The following is a 6,207-nucleotide window of genomic DNA, read 5'->3' as shown; positions in this document are numbered from 1 at the left end:
AATTAAAAATTAAAAAAAAAACTATATTCAAAACAAAACAAAAAAAATTAGAGAGTAATGTAAGCAGTTTCCTAGCTTCATTTCTCAATAGAGTGAAAGTTAATTAATCAAGATGGCATTCAAATTGTACTAATGTAGGGTAGGTTAATGCTGTTGTAATGAAATGCTTCTTCTAATTAAAAAAAAAACTATATTCAAAACAAAACAAAAAAAATTAGAAAGTAATGTAAGCAGTTTCCTAGCTTCATTTCTCAATAGAGTGAAAGTTAATTAATCAAGATGGCATTCAAATTGTAGCTTCCACTAATGTAGGAAAGAGAACATAAGAAAAAAAATGATCAAACAGTAGATTTTTTAAGAAGACATATAAAAGGAGATTTCCATATATTAAAAATCAGTAACAGACATACAGTTTCTACCACGTGCTTTGAACACTTAGAACAAAAACACTCCTACATAAGCATAGCACTGCAAAATTTCAGACCATATAATACAAAGAAAGAATTCTAAGTTTCTACAGAGAAAGGCAATGAAAATAAGTCTGCTGTCAGATTTCACTTGAACAGTTCTGAGTTTCTTCCTTCTGTTTGCCTTAGATTTGCTTGTACTCCTGCCCCCACTTGTATTTATATAAAAGGGTTTTTTAACTTTAAATATTGAAGACAATGCAATCATACATATAAAGACAGTAAAAAGACAAGACATTAAAAACAGTAATCACAATGAAAAAAATGGCTTTAATATTAGGCGAAAATATTTTAACCTGTAATTCTATACCCAGCCAAATTAGCAGTCAAATTAGCAGTCAAATATGTAAAATCAACACATTTCAGATACAAAAAGATTCATGTTTACTTAAGGTTTTTTTCCAGGAAAAGAAGGAAGGAAAACAGCAAACAAAATTTTTAAGTCAAGAAATGGAAGACACATGTCATAAAAATAAAATTATCAGTAACAAAATAAAAATTGCTAAGTGCTCAAAAGAGCGATCGGTCCAGATGGAACAAAGAAGCACCCAGGCAATACAAGGTTGGATTAAGGTTGCCATTTTGTCACTCAATATATTTAAGACCTTATGACAATGGGGCTGAAGAGATGGCTCAGCAGTTAAGAAATTAAGGGTACTGGCTGCTCTTGCAGAAGACCTGGGCTTGGGTCCTAGCACCCAGATGGTGGCTCACAACTGTCCATAACTCCAATTTCAGGGAATCCAATGTCCTCTTCTGACCCACACAGGCATTGCACACATGGTGCACTTATATACATGCACACAAAACACTCATAAACCTAAAATTAAATTTTAAAAAATCAAAAGAAAGATGACAGTGAAGTTAAAGAAAAAGAATTAGAAACTTGGAGAAATGCAAGAAAAAAGAAATTTAAAAGTTAAAATGACCAAATCATTGATTCCATGATACTATCCTAATATTACAAAATATATTTACTGACAATCTTTAAACCAAACATAAATTCTAATTACTTTTATCTATCTAGTTTTCAATAAAAATTGGATAGTAAAGTTTATTGGCCAAAATAAATTAATAAATTGGGCAAAAATCAACACGAAACTGTCAATTTAGAAGGAAATAACACTACCAGAAGCCTAATCTAATAATAAATGAAGAAATCATAGCTATCTTTGACACGAGGGTTTTTTGTATTTCAATATGACAGCCATTGCATCCACAGAATCAACCTGGAACTAGGAACAATAGTACTACTCAGCATGCATTCCTTTGATTAACAACAAATAAAATTATTTTATGAGATTTCAAAGAAAAATATAGATTAATTATCCCCTGTATTGAAAACAGCAGCTGGAGCATCAGCAGTGCACTTGACACCAAGTCCGTCGCTTATAATAGAGGCCTGCTTGAGAATAAGTAGTTCACATACAGCTGAAATGCAGAATCAATATGCAAGTAATCTCCTACTATATGCACATTAATACCCCACTTATGCTAGTGGCTATAGAAAAGTAAATGACTCAATACCTTTAGGAAAGGGACTCTAGCTGCTGAAAGACATAATGAAACAAATCACTGGACCACAAGACATGTCCTAAATTAGATGCTAAATGAATAAAACTAGCAATGAATATTACATATTGTGTTGATTTGATTCTGCATGAAAATCAAACAGAAAAGCAGTCAAGAAACCCAGACTATAGTCCTGATTGTGACATATCCTAAGAAGAATGTAAATTATTTTTTTAACAGCATTAAGCTTGTTTATTTTGTTGGGTTCTGTGCTCTCTAGTTCTTGGGGGGAAAAGAACATATCATCTCCAGCGGCCAACAGTGATCTCAGGAGCACTAGGGTCTATGGAAAACCTTTTGTGCCAAGGTTTAAACAGATCTAGCATAAGTTGGTATTTTGAGGTTTTAAAAAAGTATTTTAAATAGCGTAATGTTTAAAACACTCCAAAGAGCTCTATAATCACTAGTGCTAGATGCATTAACTTGCATTTCCAACCTGACTCATTTTTTAATTGCTCTCAGAAGGAAGATTTTCCTGCAACAAAAGTATCCACAAGATTGCAAGGTAATTTACTAAAGACCTCTCATCTGCAACTACTTTCCTGGACTTATTAGGATGTTTTCTCATAATGTATAAACATTAAAAAATGCTAAAATGAATTAGATGCTAAAGACTCCATAAAATCATTTATCATAGTAGTTCTGCTTTCAAGCTTTCTTATTAATCAAAATGCACCATTGGCTTCATTTATTAGCTACAGGAGGAATAAATTTGTTAAATTTGAACACATAAAGTTGTTTTTTACTAATAAGATACCTCCTGCTTTTCTACAGTATAGTGTCATTTAAGATTTTATTTGAGAGGACTGGAGAGATGGCTCAGCAGTTGAGAGCACTGGCTGCTCTTGCAGAGGACCTGGGTTCAGTTCCCAGCACCCGCATGGCAGCTAACAGTTGTCCATAACTCTAGTTCCAGGGGATTCAACTCCTTCTTCTGACCTCCATGGGCATTGCACAACATGGGCGCACTTACACACATGCAGGCAATGCACTCATACACGAAAAATTTAAAACTAAATAAAAGATTTTCTTTGAAGGGAATTATTTCAGCTAAGAAAAAAATCCACTGGAAGAGATATTTTGAAAAGCCCTTCCCAGATCAAGTAGAACACTGTTCTCTGATGAAGATTGATTGACAACAAAAACATCAAACAATTCTCTTATATCCTGATGTTTTAGAATGCTCCACACTGCACTCAGTGAGGCCACCTTTAGAATCTGCTTACTGATTAAGGACTTGGTTTTGCACAACACCTGCAATTTAATCAGGATGTTTTTGGGTGTGCCTGCACTTCCCTGTCAACATTTCAGTATTGGGCAAATGCCAATCTGTAAGAGATTTTCATCTTGAGACTGTTTCCTTTCTTGCAACATCAGTTGTCCCATTGCCAAAAACATCAGCCTACTAAGGGAACATCCCTTTTCACTTACTCCCATCCGTTTCTTGATTCAAATAGTCAACACTGAATGCTACATCTGAATCCAGCTTTTTTTCCTCCTTCTCATTAGTAATTCAACTAAAAAAATTCTCTGTAATCTTCTGAGTCCACTCTTTCTAACATGTTAACACCTTCAACATTGTGCTCCTTAGTTGGCTTTTTCGTTTGTTTTATTCTCTCTCAAAAAAGAATCAAAAGACTTAGGACTGCAATAACACTCATGACTAAGAGAACTCAGGTCTCGAATTCTGCACGAGGATAATATTGTCATTCTATTCCTACTCATTATAGCCCATTATAGCACAGGTGTGTGTGTGTGTGTGTGTGTGTGTGTGTGTGTGTGTGTTCACATGGGTGTGCTTGGAGGCCAGAGGTCGACATCTAGTATCTTCCCCAATCCCTCAACACACATTTTTAAAGTATTTTTATGTGTATAAGTGTATTACCTGCATGTGTATAAGTGCACATGTGTCATGAAATACCCTCAAAGGTCAGAAGATGGTGTCAGAACCACTGGAACTGGAGTTACACCTGGACAGTTGTTAGCTGCCATGTGGGTGCTGGGAACTGAACCCAGGTCCTCTGTAAGAGCACCCAGTGCTCTTGACCACTGAGCCAGCTCTTCAGCCCCCCTACACACATTTTTTTAAGTGTCTCTCACTGATCTTGGGGCTCACTGAGTCAGCTAGACTAGCTGACCAGAAAGCACCAGGTCTCCTCCTCCCTCTCTCTGTCCCCTCAACCCCCTCCCAGCACTGGGATTATAGACACACACCACTGTGCCTGGCATTTGAAGTGGGTACATGCAGCAGAATTCAAGTCCTCATGTTTGTGTGGCACACGTTTTACTGACTTGAACTCTCCAGGCCTCACCACCACCACCACCCTTGCCATAAAGGCATTTTAAAAGTTAACTTCAATAGATGTTCTGTATTACTTGTCACCAAGGAAATGAAAAATTGAAACAACAGTGAGAATAGCCAAAATCTAAAACACTGGCAGCACCAAATTCTGGCAAGGATGTGGAGCACAAGAATTCATTTATTGCTGGTGGAAATACACAGCGATACCATCATTACAGAAGACAGTTTAACCACTTTATGCCAAACTAAGCCATCTTACTGTATGATCCACCAATCACACTGAAAGGAGTTGATTTATTTATTATTTATTTTTATTTTATGTATATGAGTGTTTTGACTACCTGTATGTAAGTGTACCACATGCATGCATTGCCCAAAGAGGCCAGAGAGGCTGTTGGATCCCCTGGAACTGGAGTTATGGTTGATTGTTAACTTCTATGTGGGTGCTGGGAACTGAACTGGGGTTTTCTACAAGAGCAGCTAATGCTCTTAATAGCTGAGCCATCTCTCCAGCCCTGTACTGAAAGAATATTAAAAATTCATGTTCATACAGAAACCTGTGTGTGAATGTTCTATACTCATATATAATTGCCAAATCTCAGATGCAGCCAAGATGTCTTTTATCAGTGAATTGATAAACTTTGATACCAACATTTCATTCAGTGCTACAAAAAATAAGCCAAAGCCAGGCATGGTGGCTCATACTTTTAATCCCAGTACCCAGGAAGCAAAGGCAGGCAGATCTCCATGAATTGGGAGCCAGCCTGGTCTGCATAGCAAGTTCGAGGCCACCTGGGACTGTAGGGAGATGATATTAAAGAAATAAAAAGAAATAAAAAATAAATGAGCCATCAGTGCACCTGAAAGATGGCTCAGCAGGTAAAGGTGCTTAAATGCAGGCCTTGAGATCTGAGTTTGATTGATTCCCAGAACCCATGTAAAAGTGGAAAGAGAGAACTGACTCCACAATGTTGTCCTCTGACCTCAACAGAAAGTACTGTGGTATACAAACACATATACACACACACACACACACACACACACACACACACACAAACACACACTATTTTTTAAAAAAAGAAAATGTAAAAAAATGGGAACCTCCTCACTAACAAAGAGTTTCATCCTTGCTCACAGAGTAGAAAATTCTCACTAAGTTTGACTGAACTTGTGGATCTTGACTGTACCTGGAATCAATTTCTTATTAAATTGAATGAGCAGCAGGGCTGGGGAGGGAGGGGAAAGATTGGCCAATGTGTATTAAGTGGGAAGATTACCAAGCAATGACTCAGTGTGTTAAAAGGTAAACCTAACCTGAGGCATGCTATTCAAGATGGGCACGTTCTCTTGATTATGGAAAAGAAATGTATAGTCCTCTAGACCTGGGTCTGTCTTCTGTAAGAAAGACATTTTCCCCATCACCACTGCAATATTACTATCAGAGAAAACTACAATTGCTCATATTGCTCAAAGGAGTTAAATACTTACACTTTCTTCAAAGTCTTAAGATCAATAGGCAGGTGCATCTAATAGATGGTCAATGGGCCTGGCTCAGGTCATGGTGGATAATATTATTCAACCTGCTGAACTGTTTCAACTTAAACATTTTAAAAAGTAGAAGTATAAAATAGCTAAATCCTGCCATAGCCAATAATTATTTGTGTAATATTGAGGATACGATGTTATGAGAAAAATTTTAATTCTCTTGGGTATTTTCTCCTTGTATATGTAGGCTTGTTGCAGAGAGTTCAAGTGAGATGCTAGTTTATCTTCAGACTTTTGAAGAAGAAGAAAAAGAAGGAGGAGGAGGAGGAGGAGGAGGAGGAGGAGGAGGAGGAGGAGGGCGGCCTAAACAAAGGAGTAAGA

Source organism: Nannospalax galili, unplaced genomic scaffold (genome assembly GCF_000622305.1).
Source record: "Nannospalax galili isolate Female #2095 unplaced genomic scaffold, S.galili_v1.0 scaffold191, whole genome shotgun sequence".
Lineage (NCBI taxonomy): Eukaryota > Metazoa > Chordata > Mammalia > Rodentia > Spalacidae > Nannospalax > Nannospalax galili.
Note: the sequence above shows the minus strand (reverse complement) of the source record.